Here is an 18,128-nt window from a genome sequence, read left to right as displayed (position 1 = left end):
GCATTGCAGGCAGACTCCTCACTGTCTGAACCACCAGGGAATTGTTTCCTTAATTTTTTTTCAAATTGCTCATTTCTACTGTATAGAAATACAAAGGATTTTGTATGTTTTAAAAATTATTTATTTATTTGGCTGTACCAAGTGTTAGTTGTAGCATGCAAGATCTTCGATCTTTGTTGTGGTATGTGTGTTCTTTTATATTTAGTTGCAGCATGCGAGATCTTTAGTTGTAGATCTTTAGTGGGATCTAGTTCCCTGACCAGGGATCAAACCTGGGCTCCCTGCATTGGAAGCATGGAGTCGTAGCCACTGGACCACCAGGGAAGTTCCATGATTTTGTATGTTGATCTTTTTTTTTTTTTTTAAACTTTACAAAATTGTATTAGTTTTGCCAAATATCGAAATGAATCCACCACAGGTATACATGTGTTCCCCATCCTGAACCCTCCTCCCTCCTCCCTCCCCATACCATCCCTCTGGGTCGTCCCAGTGCACCAGCCCCAAGCATCCTGTATCCTGCATCGAACCTGGACTGGCAACTCGTTTCATACATGATATTATACATGTTTCAATGCCATTCTCCCAAATCTTCCCACCCTCTCCCTCTCCCACAGAGTCCATAAGACTGTTCTATACATCATTGTCTCTTTTGCTGTCTCGTACACAGGGTTATTGTTACCATCTTTCTAAATTCCATATATATGTGTTAGTATACTGTATTAGTATTTTTCTTTCTGGCTTACTTCACTCTGTATAATAGGCTCCAGTTTCATCCACCTCATTAGAACTGATTCAAATGTATTCTTTTTAATGGCTGAGTAATACTCCACTGTGTATATGTACCATAGCTTTCTTATCCATTCATCTGCTGATGGACATCTAGGTTGCTTCCATGTCCTGGCTATTATAAATAGTGCTGTGATGAACACTGGGGTACATGTGTCTCTTTCCCTTCTGGTTTCCTCAGTGTGTATGCCCAGCAGTGGGATTGCTGGATCATAAGGCAGTTCTATTTCCAGTTTTTTAAGGAATCTCCACACTGTTCTCCATAGTGGCTGTACTAGTTTGCATTCCCACCAACAGTGTAAGAGGGTTCCCTTTTCTCCACACCCTCTCCAGCATTTATTGCTTGTAGACTTTTGGATCACAGCCATTCTGACTGGTGTGAAATGGTACCTCACAGTGGTTTTGATTTGCATTTCTCTGATAATGAGTGATGTTGAGCATCTCTTCATGTGTTTGTGAGCCATCTGTATGTCTTCTTTGGAGAAATGTCTATTTAGTTCTTTGGCCCATTTTTTGATTGGGTCATTTATTTTTCTGGAGTTGAGCTGTAGGAGTTGCTTATATTTTTGAGATTAGTTGTTTGTCAGTTGCTTCATTTGCTATTATTTTCTCCAATTCTGAAGGCTGCCTTTTCACCTTGCTAATAGTTTCCTTTGATGTGCAGAAGCTTTTACGTTTAATTAGGTCCCATTTGTTTATTTTTTCATTTCCAGTATTCTGGGAGGTGGGTCATAGAGGATCCTGCTGTGATGTATGTCAGATGAGATGGTTTTTATTTTTCAATTTGTTAATGTGGTATATTACATTGATTGATTTGCGGATATTGAAGAATCCTTGCATCCTTGGGATAAAGCCCACTTGGTCATGGTGTATGATTTTTTTAATGTGTTGTTGGATTCTGATTGCTAGAATTTTGTTAAGGATTTTTGCATCTATGTTCATCAGTGATATTGGACTGTAGTTTTCTTTTTTTGTGGGATCTTTGTCAGGTTTTGGTACTCATATCACATAAAATAGACTTTAAAACAAAGGCTGTGAAGAGAGACAAAGATGGTCATTACATAATGATCAAAGGATCAATCCAAGAAGAAGATATAACAATTATAAATATATATGCACCCAACACGGGAGCACTGCAGTATGTAAGACAAATGCTAACAAGTATGAAAGGAGAAATTAACAATAACACAATAATAGTGGGAGACTTTAACACCCCACTCACACCTATGGATAGATCAACTAAACAGAAAATTAACAAGGAAACACAAACTTTAAACGATACAATAGACCAGTTAGACCTAATTGATATCTTTAGGACATTTCACCCCAAAACAATGAATTTCACCTTTTTCTCAAGTGCAGATGGAACCTTCTCCAGGATAGATCACATCCTGGGCCATAAATCTAGCCTTGGTAAATTCAAAAAAATAGAAATCATTCCAAGCATCTTTTCTGACCACAATGCAGTAAGATTAGATCTCAATTACAGGAGAAAAACTATTAAAAATTCCAACATATGGAGGCTGAACAACACGCTGCTGAATAACCAACAAATCACAGAAGAAATCAAAAAAGAAATCAAAATTTGCATAGAAACGAATGAAAATGAAAACACAAGAACCCAAAACCTGTGGGACACTGTAAAAGCAGTCCTAAGGGGAAAGTTCATAGCAATACAGGCATACCTCAAGAAACAAGAAAAAAGTCAAATAAATAACCTAAATCTACACCTAAAGCAACTAGAAAAGGAAGAAATAAAGAACCCCAGGGTTAGTAGAAGGAAAGAAATCTTAAAAATTAGAGCAGAAATAATTTGTTTCTTTGCAAAAGAAACAAAAGAGACCATAGCAAAAATCAACAAAGCCAAAAGCTGGTTCTTTGAAAGGATAAAGAAAATTGACAAACCATTAGCCAGACTCATCAAGAAACAAAGGGAGAAAAATCAGATCAATAAAATTAGAAATGAAAATGGAGAGATCACAACAGACAACACAGAAATACAAAAGATCATAAAAGACTACTATCAACAATTATATGCCAATAAAATGGACAATGTGGAAGAAATGGACAAATTCTTAGAAAAGCACAATTTTCCAAAACTGGACCAGGAAGAAATAGAAAATCTTAACAGACCCATCACAAGCACGGAAATTGAAACTGTAATCAAAAATCTTCCAGCAAACAAAAGCCCAGGTCCAGACGGCTTCACAGCTGAATTCTATCAAAAATTTAGAGAAGAGCTAACACCTATCCTGCTCAAACTCTTCCAGAAAATTGCAGAGGAAGGTAAACTTCCAAACTCATTGTATGTTGATCTTGTATCTTGAAACTTTGCTTAATTCATTTACTAGATCTAGAAGATTTTTTGTTATTTAGAATTTTCTGTAAGATTGATTCCATCAGTGAATATAGTTTTCTCTAGTTTGGATAACTTTTATTTCTTTTTCTTGATGGACTGCTCTGGTTAGAACTTTCAGCAAATCCTAACCCTAATCTTAACCCTAACCCTAAGTACAGTGTTGAATAGAAGTGGTGAGAATGGACATATTTGTGTTGTTCCTGTTTCACGGGGAAAGCATTTCAGCCTTTCACCATAATATAAGCTGTATTTCATGCATATTCTTTATCAGGTTGAGGGGTTTCCTTTCTATTTCTTGACTGTTGAGTGTTTAAATCAACCTTACATTCATGGGATAAATCCCACTTGGTCATGGTATATATGCCTTTTTATATGTTGTTGGATTCATATTGCTAACATTTTGTTGAGTATTTTGCTTCTATATTCATAAGGGATATTGGTTTTTAGTTTTATTTTTGTGTGTGATGTCTTTGTGTTCAGTATCAGAGTAATATTTCATAAATCTGTTAGGAAGTTTTCCTTCATTTCAATTTTTTTTAAAAGTTTGAGAAGGATAGGTGTTTATGTTTCTTGAGACATTTGGCAGAATTCACCATTGAGGCCATCTGGTCTTGAATTTTCCTTTGTGGGAAATTTTTTTATTACTAGTTCAATCTCTTTACTTGTTACAGATCTAAACAGATTTACTACTTATTCTTAAATCAGTTTCAGTAGTTTATGTTTCTAGGAATTTGTCTATTTCATCTAGATTATCTACTTTGCTGACATACAGTTATTCATAGTATTCTCTTGTAATAATTACTTCTATGTAGGTTGTTGGTAATACCCCTTCTTTCATTCCAATTTTAGCTCTGTCAGTCTTCTCTCATTCTCTTTTTATTAGTCAGTCTAGCTAAAGGTTTGTCAATTTTGTTTGTATTTTCAAAGAGAAAATTTTGGTTTCGTTGACTTCTATTGTATTTTTATTCTCTATGTTATTTATTTCTCTTTTAATTTTTATTATTTCATTCCTTCTATTTGCTTTTGGTTTAATTTGCACGTGCGTTAGTGTGTGTGTGTGTGTGTGTGTGTGTTTCTCAGGATGGAAGGTAAGATTTTTAGTTTGAGATCTTTTTTAATGTAGATATTTACAACTATAAATTTCCTTCTCAGTACTGAGTTAATTCCATCTCTTAAGTTTTTAAATGTTGTGTATTCACTTTCATTCATCTGAAATTCATCTTAAATTCATTCAACTTGCTTTGCAATCCTTTTTTGGTCCATTGGTTGTTTAATTTCAACATAATTGTGAATTTCCCCAAATTTCCTTTGGTTATTGATTTCTAATTTCATTCCACTGTGTTCAGAAAGCACATTTTCTATGATTTAGATACTCTTGAATTTATTGACACTTGTTTTATGACCTAATACATCTTCTATCCTGAAGTATATTCCATGGACACTTGAGAAGAATGCATATATTTTGTTATTGGATGGAATGTTGTTCCCATGTTTGTCATGTCTGCTTGGTTAATAGTGTTGTACAAATCTTCTTTATCATTGCTGATCTTCTGTTTAGTTATTCTAACCATAATTGATAATGGTGTATTAAAATCTCCAACTATTATTGTTGAATTGTCTATCTTCCCCTCCAATTCTGCCTGTATATGCTTCAAATATTTTTGGATTTCTGTTGTTAGATACATATATATTTGTAACTGTTGTATCTTCTTTTTGGATTAATCATTTTGTTCTTATAAAATATCCTACTTTGTCTTTCTAAATAATATTTGTTTTCATGTCTATTTTGTCTGTTACTAGCCTAGCCACCCTAGCAATCTTTTGGTTACTGTTTGAGTGATATATCTTTCCCATACTTTTACTTTCAACATATTTATCTTTGAATCTAAAATGAGTCTCTAGAAGACAACGTGCAATTGGAGTTTGATTTTTATCCATTCTGCTAATCTCTACCTTTTGATTGGAGAGTTTAGTTCATCTACATTTAATAACTGTTAAGAAAGATGATACTGTGAAAGTGCTGCACTCAATATGCCAGCAAATTTGGAAAACTCAGCAGTGGCCACAGGACTGGAAAAGGTCAGTTTTCATTCCAATCCCAAAGAAAGGCAATGCCAAAGAATGCTCAAACTACCACACAATTGCACTCATCTCACATGCTAGTAAAGTAATGCTCAAAATTCTCCAAGCCAGGCTTCAGCAATACATGAACCGTGAACTTCCTGATGTTCAAGCTGGTTTTAGAAAAGGCAGAGGAACCAGAGATCAAATTGCCAACATCTGCTGGATCATGGAAAAAGCAAGAGAGTTCCAGAAAAACATCTATTTCTGCTTTATTGACTATGCCAAAGCCTTTGACTGTGTGGATCACAATAAACTGTGGAAAATTCTGAAAGAGATGGGAATACCAGACCACCTGACCTGCCTCTTGAGAAATCTGTATGGGGTCAGGAAGCAACAGTTAGAACTGGGCATTGAACAACAGACTGGTTCCAAATAGGAAAAGGATTACATCAAGGCTGTATATTGTCACCCTGCTTATTTAACTTATATGCAAAGTACATCATGAGAAATGCTTGGCTGGAAAAAGCACAAGCTGGAATCAGGATTGCCGGGAGAAATCTCAATAACCTCAGATATGCAGATGACACCACCCTTATGGCAGAAAGTGAAGAGGAACTAAAAAGCCTCTTGATGAAAGTGAAAGTGGAGAGTGAAAAAGTTGGCTTAAAGCTCAACATTCAGAAAACAAAGATCATGGTATCCATTCCCATCACTTCATGGGAAATAGATGGGGAAACAGTGGAAACAGTGTCAGACTTTATTTTTCTGGGCTCCAAAATCACTGCAGATGGTGACTGCAGCCGTGAAATTAAAAGACACTTACTCCTTGGAAGGAAAGTTATGACCAACCTAGAGAGCATATTCAAAAGCAGAGACATTACTTTGCCAACAAAGGTTCGTCTAGTCAAGGCTATGGTTTTTCCTGTGGTCATATATGGATGTGAGAGTTGGACTGTGAAGAAGGCTGAGCACCGAAGAATTGATGCTTTTGAAGTTGGAGAAGACTCTTGAGAGTCCCTTGGACTGCAAGGAGATCCAACCAGTCCATTCTGAAGGAGATCAGCCCTGAGATGTCTTTGGAAGGAATGATGCTAAAGCTGAAACTCCAGTACTTTGGCCACCTGATGCGAAGAGCTGACTCATTGGAAAAGACTCTGATGCTGGGAGGGATTGAGGGCAGGAGGAGCAGGGGATGACAGAGGATGAGATGGCTGGATGGCATCACTGACTCGATGGATGTGAGTCTGAATGAACTCTGGGAGTTGGTGATGGACAGGGAGGCCTGGCGTGCTGTGATTCATGGGGTGGCAAAGAGTCGGACACGACTGAGTGACTGAAGTGAACTGAACTGAAGATAGGATTGTTTCTGTCACTTAGCTATTTTTTCTGTGTCTTGTGCTTTTTTTATTTCATTATTTCTCAATTAACGCATTATTTTGTGTTAAATATTTTCTAGTGTGTTATTTTAATTCCTTGTCTTCTTTTCCCAGTATATATATTTTAGAGTATATTTGTGGTGATTCTAGGGAGTATAATTAATCTCTTAATCTGTAAGAAAATAGTTTAGATTAAAACCAATGGAGGGCTTTCCTGGTGGTTCAGTGGTTAAGAATCCACCTGCCAATGCAGGGGACATGGGTTTGATCCCCAGTTCAGGAAGATTCCACACACTGTGAAACAACTAAACCCATGTGCCACAACTAATGAAGCCCATACATCTTAGAGCCCGTGCTCCACAACAAAAGAAAATACTGCAGTGAAGATTCAGAGCAACAAATTTTTTTAAAAAATATCAAAACCAATGGAATTTCAATAGTATGAAAAACTGCTCCCACATTGCTTCATCCACCCCTCTTTTATTCATATTGTTGTCACAAACTACATCTTTCTATAGTGTGTTCTACATAGATTTATAACTTTTGCTTTATGAAGTTGTCTTTTAAATCAGATATGAAAAAATGGAGTTACATGCAAAAATACATTTGCACTGTCTTTTATAGCTTTTTATATGGTTGTGAGCATCCTTTATTTCTTCATCTTGATTTAAGTTAAAATCTTGTGTCCTTTATTTTCAGCCTGTGAAACGCCATTTCATGTTCTTGGAGAAACAATTCTGCTAGAGATGAATGCTCACGATTTTTGTCTCTCTTTGAATGTCTTCATTTCCCCTTCATTTTGAAGGTAGTTTTGCCAGATATAGAACACTTGGTTGACTTAAAATTTTTCCTTCAGCATTTTGAATGTGTCATCCCACTGCCTTCTTTCTTCCATTGTTTCTGATGAGAAATTAGCTGCTTATCTTATTGAAGAGCTCTTGTATTTGCTTAGTAATTTCTCTCATTCTGATTTCAAAATTCCTTGTCTTTCGACAGTTTGATTATTCTGTGTCTCAGTGTGGATCTCTTAGTTTGTCCTACTTTGATTTCATTGAGCCTCTTTTATGAGCAATACTCTTCATCAAATTCAGAAATTTTTCAGTTATATTTCTTCAAATATTCATTCTGCCTCCTTTTTATCTCTTTCCTTTCCTTCTGGGGCTCACAGTATAAGTATGTTGGTATACTTCATCATATCCCACAGATCTTTGAGGTTCTGTTCAGTTTTCTTCATTCTTTTTTCTTACTATTCCTCAGACTTCACAATTTCAATATATCTATTATCAGGTGCATTTACTCTTCTATTCTAATATGCTATTGAACCCCTCTAGCAAAAATTTTATTTCACTTATTGTACTTTTCAACTTTAGTGTTTCCATTTGGTTCATTTCTATAATTGCTATCTCTTTATACTATCTATTTAATGAGACACTATTTTCCTAATTTTCTTTAGTTTTTTAAGAAATTGTTTCCATTAGTTCCTTGAACATATTTAAAATAACTGATTAAATGTTTGTCTCTAGTATTGCCAATGTCTGGGCTTCTCATGGACAATTTCTATTGCTTGGTGTTTTGCCTGTGTTATGGCTATAGAATTTTTTTCATATCTTATAATTTTTCATTACATACTAGACATTTTAAATAATATAATTTGACAGTCCTGGGAATTATGTTGTTGTTTCCTCTCTCCAGGGTTTTTTTGTTGTTGTTGCTATTGCTGGTTTTTGTAGTTGTTTGCTTGTTAAGTGAGTTTCCTGAATTAATTCAGTAAGCTCTGTACTCTTTGTCATACATGGCCAGTGAAGTCTGTGCTCAGTTAGCTTAGAAGGCAGCTTAATTGCCTAGATCTAAAAATCTCTGAGTTTTTGCAAAGGGGCTCTGCAAGCATGTTGGGCACACCTTCAACTGTTATTTAAACACTTTACAACAACTCTGCATTAGCTTACACTTCCTGTTTGCACAGAACCACAAATCAGCCGGGAGTGGATGAAAGCTTATGGCTTTCTCAGGTCTTTCCTGGGTATGTGCACAGTTCTACATATGTGCCTGGTCTTCTAGATTACAAGAAATATGTACTAGCTTTTCAAAGTCCCTATGGATGATTCATTTTCCAGTTTTTCCTTTTAAGCTCTTTAGGTAATCTACTGTTTGCTCCAACTGTTATCCATTATCTCAGGCATCTATTCCATTAAAACAATTGCTAAAGTCGTCACAAAATTACTTTCTCAATACTTCAAGGCAATATATCATTTTGTTTACATCATTTCCTAGAAAACCAATGAAAGGTAAATTTTAGCTCAATTCAAGTCAAACTACTTTAAAAAAAAAAATTTCTAAGCATTTTAAATGTAACCGAGGATCAGGTTAAGCTTTTCCAGGGTCTTGTTGCTAAATCATTTAGGCTTAAAAAAAGAATATTTAAAACAAGCAGTAAGTGGGAGAATGCTAGCACAGTTAATGAGAGAAAGTGACAATGATGTCTTGCCATATCAAGATTCAAAGGCATTACCTAACTTCAATGCTGTGAAATAGTAAAGATACAGTATTCATGGTGGAAATAGTCTGAACCACAATTTAGTTCTAAGTTTCTCTGACTCTACAGGCTATTCTCTTTAATTACTAAGTTATATGTTGCCTCTTCTCTCCATATCATGTCAATTATGTGATAAAAATCTGGATTTACTGAATCAAAGCTAAAGTCTTCTGCTGACTTTCAAACTCCTCTCTAATTTTTCTTCTACCTACCTAGCCAGATTTATTCTCTGCTAATCCCTAAAGCAATCATCTAATTTAGTCAGATCAGTTTGCATATCATGCTTCAAATCTGTCAAATTCACTTCTCATTCTGGGCCAAGAGTGCTCAAATCTCAGCCATCCTTCAAAAGCCAGATCAAGACTCAACTCCTATACTAAGCTTTTCCTGATCTATTCTTCTAAAAACCTATAGAATTTATCATCAATCACATGTAAGTTTATCTGGTCTATTTTTCAATGATTTAAAAATTGAGTTATAATTTACATACCATAAAATCCACTCTTTTAGAGTGTACAGTCCAGTGATTTTTAGTATAATTCACAAAGATGTACAATCATATTTTTATTGCCTGCTCTTCACTCCATTGGGGAGAGAGGGCATCCCACCCCAGGTTTATGGGGATGGCCAAGCACATGACATCTGACACTGGACAAATGAGATTAATAGCAGTTTATTAATCACGTATACTCAGTCCCCATGGGAAGACACAGCATGTCACACAAGGCCACAGAGTTGTTCTTGGGAACAGAATGAATAAGCAGGGACTGTGGGAGACAAGCTTTGTAATATCGGGAGGATGGGGTGATCCTTGATTCCCACATGAGAATGTGATTGATCTGTTTAAATAATTTCACAGACTGGCAGGGAGCTGAAACCTTTTACTTAAAGATAAGCAGGAATTTTGCCTGGTCCCTGTGATAAGGAGGGTTATTTATTCAGGGAACCTTATCCACAGGAGTAGATTGCAGAGGATGACTTACCATTAGACTATTAGATCCACACCTTCCTCCTCATTTTAGATATCAAGGAAGTACATAATACTGAGCACAAGCCATATCCACTTTTTAGAACATTTTTATCATTCCAAAAAGAATCCCCATTCCCATTAGCCCATTCCTCCACATTCCTCCTTTTGTCAGACATAGGCAACCATAAATCTACTTTCTATCTGTAGATTTGAAAATTATTGATCAAAGTAGCTTTCTAGTAAGATTTGAAATTGGAACATGTGAACATGTTCTCCAACTTTGTTTCTCTTCTTCAAGATTGTCTGGGCTATTTTGAGTCCCTTGAATTTCCACATACAGTTTAGAATCAATCTACCAACTTCTGGGATTGGTAGAATCCTAGGTAAATAAGCTACCTGGGATTCTGATAGGATTTGTGTTGAATTTGTAGATTAATTTGAGGGAATATTATCATCCTAACAATATTGTCTTCTAATCCATGACTGTGGATTGTCTTTCCACTTACGTAGGTCTTCTTTAATTTCTTTCAACAGTATTTTATAGTTTTCCATGTACAAGTCTTACAGTTTTTTTTTAATTATTCATAATTTTTTTTTTTAATTTTTGATGCCAGGTGGTACAGTCATAAAGAATCCACCTGCCAATGCAGGAGATGCAAGAGACATGGGTTTAATCCCTGGGTTGGGAAGGTCACCTGGGGTACGAAAAGGCAACCCACTCACATATTTTTGCCTGGAAAATCCCATGGACAGAAGAGTCTGATGGACTATAGTCCATAGGGTCGCAAAGAGTCCGACATGACTGAGCACAAATGCATGCCAAAGTAAATGCTAATTGTTTACTTGATTCATTTTCACGTTGTTCATTCCTAGTTTATAGAAATACAACAGGTTTTTGTAGGTTGATCTTATTTCATACAGCTCTGGTTAACTCAGCTATTAACTCTACGAGTTTTTTTGAGGGGTCTTGGTTTTCTATATACAAAAATCTGTCGATCTGGCTCTATATACAAGACCATGTTATCTGCAAATAGTTTTACTACTTCTTTTCCAGTATGGATGACTTTTATCTCTTTTTCTGGAGGTTAGAACTTCCAGTCAACTGTTGAATAGAAGTGGTAAGAGTGGACCTCCTTGTTTTGTTCCAGATCTTAAGGGAAAATCTTTCTGCCTTTCACCATTAAGTATGTTGGCTGAGGGTTTTTCATAGATGCCTTTTATTAGGGCGAGGAAATTTCCTTCTATTTCTGATTTGTTGAATGTTTTTGTCATGAAGAGTATTTAATTTTGTCAAATGCTTTTTCTGTATCTATTGAGATGATCATGTGGTTTTTGTCCTCTATTTTATTAATATGTTATACACTGATTTATTTTCATCTGTTGAACTAACCTTCCATTCCTGGGATGAATCCCACTCAGTCGTGGTGTATGACCCTTTTGATATGTTGCTAGATTTAGTTTGCTACTATTTTGTTCAGAACTTCTACATCTATATTCATAAAGAATATTTATCTGTAGTTTTCCTGTGATGTCTTTGCTTGTTTAGGTATCAGAGTAATACTAGGTGTGGAACTTGAAGCAGTCCTGCATTAATTAGAGCCTTTCTCAGCCTCTATAATTGTCTAAGCCAATTCCTTATAATAATCTACATCGATACACACAATTGTCTAAGGAATTGGCTTAGACAATTGCAGAGGCTGAGAAATCCCATGATCTGTCATCTGCAATGTGGAGACCCAGGAAAGCCAGTAGTATATTTCAATCCGAGTCCTAAGGCTTGAGAACCAGAAGAACTAGTGACGTAAATTCCAATCTGAATCTGAAGGCCTGAGAACCACAGGAACACAGGGGACAAGATAAGATTCATGTTCCAGCTCAAGCAATCAGACAAGAAGGGCTGAATTCTTCCTTCACTTTTTTGTTCCATTTAAGCCCTTAATGTATTGGATGATGCGTACCCACACTGGGGAGGGCAAACCACTTTACTGAATCCATAGATTCAAAATGCTAATTTTAACCAGAAATACCCTCACAGACACACCGAGAAATAATGATTAGCCAAATATCTGGACACTCTATGATCCAGTCATGTTGACACATACAATTAATCAACACAAGCTCCAATCTAATTTTGCTCCCTCCACTGACTTCTAGGCTGCTGGTTTTCACCGTGATTTTGGCCACTGATTTTCAAAGTTACTGTGAAATCAGGGAAAAGGTGGAGGTAGGAATACGGTAAGTTATAGTGTCACAAATCTTTCTATTTTTATTCAGATACAGCCATGTTCCTTAAATTCCCTGGATTATTGCAAGGTTTTGTTAAATTTCTAGAGTTCTTAGTTAATCCTTAAGAATTTTTGCTAGTTTTCTCACTGCTTTTATGGAGAAGAGGATTTTCAGCAGTCCTTATACTACCACTTTTGCTGCTGCTGCTGCTGCTAAGTCGCTTCAGTCGTATCTGACTCTGTGCGACCCCATAGACGGCAGCCCACCAGGCTCCCCGTCCCTGGGATTCTCCAGGCAAGAACACTGGAGTGGGTTGCCATTTCCTTCTCCAATGCATGAAAGTGAAAAGTGAAAGTGAAGTCGCTCAGTCGTGTCCGACTCCTAGCAACCCCATGGACTGTAGCCTACCAGGCCCCTCCGTCCATGGGATTTTCCAGGCAAGAGTACTGGAGTGGGTTGCCAGACCACTTTTGCTAACATCCTGAAATTTAACTCACACACACACACACACGTGTGTGTGTGTGTGTGTGTGTGTGTATAAAATTTGTTTGCTTTTGTATCATGTGCTGCTCCTATTTTCCAAACTATACTGTAGGTTTTTTGACTGTATACTTCTATACAGCACCTCTAAAGTGTCTAGCAAGAATTGAGATTGAGCTCATTGTGTTTTTTTTATGTCTTTGTATTGAACAGATTGTATTTGCAAAATAAAATCAGCTGTCATCTACAAACATATTGGCCGAGTATATTCAGCAAAACTTGAAACACTCCACAGGTAAAAAGAGAAAAAAATAAAGAGAGCCCCAAGCTACAAAAGGCAGACAGAGCAGTGTTGCTATAATTATAATTCTATAGCTGTTTTTCTCCTCCGAAGGTGTTACTCGCTCAGTCATGTCTGACTCTTTGCGATCCCATGGACTGTAGCTTGCCAGGTTGTTCTGTCCTTGGCATTCTCCAGGCAAGAATACTAGAGCGGGTAGCCATTCCCTTCTCCAGTAGATTTTATCCCCTACTGACTTTTTTTAAAAATTGTTTTTATTCATTTATTTGGTTGCACTGGGTCTTAGTTGCAGCATGTGGGATCTTTAGCTGTGGCACATGAATTCTTAATTGCAGCATTTGGGATCTAGTTCCCTGATCAGGGATCGAACCCTGGCCTCCTGCACTGAAAGCACGGAGTCTTAGCCACTGGACCACCAGGGAAGTCCCTCCTCTACTGATTTTTAGAACAAACTTTTTATTTTGAAAGAGTTTTAGACTCACAAGAAGTGTCATAAAAAGTGTAGAGGGTTTTCATAGTTTACCTAGGTTCTCCTAATGTAAAGATCTTGGATTACCATAGTACAATTATCAAAACTGAAATATTAACCTTGGTAAAATAATATTAGGGCTTCTCAGGTGGCACTAGTGGTTAAGAACTTGCCTGCCACTACAGAAGACATAAGAAAAGCAGATTGGATCCTTAGGTCAGGAAGATCCCCTGGAGGAGGACACGGCAATCCACTCCAGTATTCTTGCCAGGAGAATCCCATGGACAGAGGAACCTGGCAGGCTACAGTCCACAGGATTGCACAGAGTTGGACATGACTGAAGTGACCAGTATGTATGCATGCACACTAATATTAACTGAACTATAGACTTCATTCAGATTCCTCAACTGCCTTTTAGTACAACAAGGATTGTAAAGAAAAAAACGGAGGATGTAGAGGAAGAAGGACTGCATGAAGTTGTCTAGGGCCAAAGGCATTGAGTAAAATGGAGCAAATTGAGCCCCAAATTCATGATAGGCCCTGTATAGTGCCTCTTCCTAATTGGCTTCTGGGGAGTGTGACTTTTTGTTACTGGTCTTTTGGGGAGGATGCTTTGGGGGGGCTTTTTTGTCAATGCATGAGGCAGGGTAGCTTTTTCTTATTTGCATAAAGATTCCATGTTAACCTTGATCTTGCCTTTCTCTGTGTCCTCTCAGTTATTCATAAGGTTTTAAACAAAAAAATTACCTTTGCTCTTACTACCTATCTGTTCAACTCCCTCCACCACATACCACTACTAAATGTGGAAATATTCAGACAGTATATTTAGATTAAAACCCTGCTTAGGTTGAAAGGTGATACGGTCCTTTTCAACATGCAGGATGAAACAAACAAAATAATACATAGTCAGGATGAGGAGAAAAGGTTGCTTTTCAGCACCTCTCTAGTTGAGTGTTTATAATGAAGCTTCTTAAATTTGTACTAGTGTAAATTCAGTGTAATACCTATTCATACATATGTGAATGCATTTTAAAGTCAAATAGAAACATTGAAAAATTATCTTGTCAGAAGAGTTGACTAAAAGTGCATTGCAACTCAAATTCTGTTACTGTAATATATTACAAATCATCAACTGTTCTTCTAACAGCATAATTTATGGGTGATTTCATGGTAAAATTAAATGGGAGAAGCCAGAGTGTGACAGTGAATGTTTTAAATGTATCTTATAATGCTCAAATCTAGTATTAGAAGGCTGAAATTTAATTGTTCTAAAATAAACTTCTAACGGCTATAGTTTAAAAGCAGAAGATGAAACCTTAAAAATCACCAAAATAAAATGGATAATCTGTCTACAAAAATGACACATAACAATAAAAACTTTCTACTAAAATACTAAAAATTAAAAGATAAATAATATTCTGGGGGAAATAGGTGATACAGTGGTAAAGAATCCACCTGCCAATGCAGGAGATGCAAGAGATGCAAGTTCAATCCCTGGGTTGGGAAGATCCCCTGGAGTAGGAAATGGCAACCCACTCCAGTATTCTTGCCTGGAAAATCCCATGGACAGAGGACCTGGCAAGCTACAGTCCATGGAGTCTCGAAGAGTCAGACATAACTGAGTGACTGAGCATGCACGCATTTTATAAAATAACCAAATTTGGCTGTGCTGGGTCTTAGTTGCAGCATTCGGGATCTTAGTCCTCCAATCAGGGGGACTGTGCCCACTGCATTAGGAGTGTGGAGTCTTAGCCATTGAACCACCAGGGAGTGTGAGAAAGTCGTTCAGTCATGTCCAACTCTTTGCAACCCCATGCACTATACAGTCCATGGAGTTCTCCAGGCCAGAATACTGGAGTGGGTAGCTTTTGCCTTCCACAGGGGATCTTCCCAACCCAGGGATGGAACCCAGGTCTCCCACATTGCAGGCAGATTCTTTACCAGCTGAGCCACCACCAGGGAAATCTCTTGATATTTTTAAAATATAAGAAATTTTACAAATCAGTAAGAAAAAGTTAAATAGTCTAATAGTAAAATGATTGAAAGAAAAACAGTCCTCAAAAGCGAGAACATAAACAGCCAATAAATGTTATGAAACACTGTTCAACCTCACGAGTATGTCTGTAGTGTAAATGCCCAACAATTAGCTTTTTTGATTGTAATATGTGCTTGATGTTAAGCTTTCAATTGCTGTGGCATCCATTTCAAAGATATCCATCTTCAATAAACATAGTGCCAGCTCCACAAGTAGATAAAGAGCCAGGCCACCCCACCTATGAAGTTCTCAATTTAGAAAGCCCTGAGTGACCTAGATAACTGATTGCTTACATTTCCTTTACTGTGCTTTAATTCTTGCTCTCATGTTTACCAATGAAGGATGAATCAAGGGGAACCTTGGGCACTTCATCCTTTAACCCAGCAAAGGCAGAATCCCAGTTCCACACACTCTTTTTACCCATGACTTCTCTCTGTGGCCCTTGGACATGCTGTGTACTGTCCAGAAACTTGTAACCTTGTCTAGAACCTAAGTAACATACCTTGTTTTTTCAAAGTTCCCTGATGGTTGTGGCAGAAGTGTGCCTTGCAATTATAATTATAACCACAAGGGTCAGTCTTGCCACAACTTTGGCTCCGGTTGGGGAATTCTCTGGGGCTTTCCTGGTGGCTCAGGGGTAAAGAATCGGCCTGCAATACAGGAGATGCAGGAGACACAGGTTCTATCTCTGGGTCAGGAAGATCCCCTGGAAGAGGGCATGGCAACCCACTCCAGTATTCTTGCCTGGAGAATCCCATGGACAGAGGAGCCTGGCGGGCTACAGTCCATGGGGTCGCAAACAATCAGAAATGACTGAAATGACAACACATGCATGGGGAACTGTCTATGGGGCCTCCTCACAGGTAGTACAGGCCCAAGTGAGTGCCACAGGCATCACTAGCAATAGGTGGAAAAAAACACAAAACAATGTCAAAGAAGGTCATTTGTGAAAATGACATGATGCTATTTTTTCTTATTAAACTGGAAATGATGAAAAGGCATGATGATTTTTCAGGATTTCTTAGAATGTAGGGAAATGGGTACTCATACATTTTTTTTGGGAAATACACACTAGTATAAGCATTTTGATAGGCAAATTGGCTAAAGAATAAAAATATTTTTAAATGTATGTATCTAATGATTTCACTTCTATGAATTTAACTTAAGGAAACAAGTGGACAAAGAGAAAGTACAATAATGTTCTTATCAGTATTATTGATATAGAAAAATTAGCAATAGCTAGTCCATTATTGACTTCCCTGGTGGCTCAGACAGTAAAGCATCTGTCTACAATGCGGGAAACCCAGGTTCGATCCCTGGATTGGGAAGATCTCCTAAAGAAGGAAATGTCAATCCACTCCAGTACTATTGCTTGGATAATCCCAGGGACAGAGGAGCCTGGTAGGCTATAGTCCATGGGGTCACAAAGAATCAAACACGACTGAGTCCATTATTATTGGTTATGTAGAATCAGTAAATTGTGTTAAATACATGTGATGGGATGCTCTGAAACCATTTAAAATCATTGTCATGGACACTATTATGTGCACACAGATCCTGCTGTAAGACAGAAGGCCTTATTCCTCCAGCAGCTAGCAGAGCTGCTGGCATACTGTCCTCAGCTGTTAGCTTTTTCTGGGAACTCAGCCGAATAGAGTGACCTACCTCAAGGTTACACTCTCTTCCAAGGAGCAGCTTGCATTCAATGACCAGTCAATGATGGAATATAAAGGTTCAGTCTTCTTTCTCCAACTGGGGACAATTCTAGGAGATTATTCCAGATTCAGAGCTCCCTAAGTGGTGTGCTAAGGCCTTGTGACTGCATTGCAGCCCAACTTCTCTCTTTGTCCAATCTGTTTTCCTTTCCTTCCTCCCACAGGTTTGATCCCAAGAGCGCTCGCTAATATACTGTTGCTGAATTGGAGTTTGATTTCTGGGAAATTCAATCTACAACAATTGTGTTGAAGAATATTAACATGGGAAGATATTAAAAATATTTTGCTAAATTAAGAAAGCTGATTGGCCATTTCTGGCAACATGACTGATTAAATTAACTGAAAATCCTTTTGATACAAACCTGTGTGTTCAGTTCAGTTCAGTTGCTCAGTCACGTCCGGCTCTTTGGGACCCCATGGACTGCAGCACGCCAGACGTCCCTGTCCATCACCAACTCCCAAAGCTTGCTCAAACTGACGTCCATCGAGTCGGTGATGCCATCCAACCATCTTATCCTCTGTTGTCCCCTTCTCCTCCCACCTTCAATATTTCCCAGCATCAGGGTCTTTTCCAATGAGTCAGTTCTTCGCATCAGTTGGACAAAGTATTGGAGTTTCAGCTTCAGCATCAGTCCTTCCAATGAACATTCAAGACTGATTTCCTTTAGGACGGACGGGTTGGATCTCCTTGCAGTCCAAGGGACTCTCAAGAGTCTTCTCCAATACCACAGTTCAAAAGCATCAATTCTTCGGCACTCAGCTTTATTATAGTCCAACTCTCACATCCATACATGACTACTGGAGAAACCATAGC

This window comes from Bos taurus, chromosome X, assembly GCF_002263795.3.
Source record: "Bos taurus isolate L1 Dominette 01449 registration number 42190680 breed Hereford chromosome X, ARS-UCD2.0, whole genome shotgun sequence".
NCBI classification, from domain to species: Eukaryota; Metazoa; Chordata; class Mammalia; order Artiodactyla; family Bovidae; genus Bos; species Bos taurus.
Note: the sequence above shows the minus strand (reverse complement) of the source record.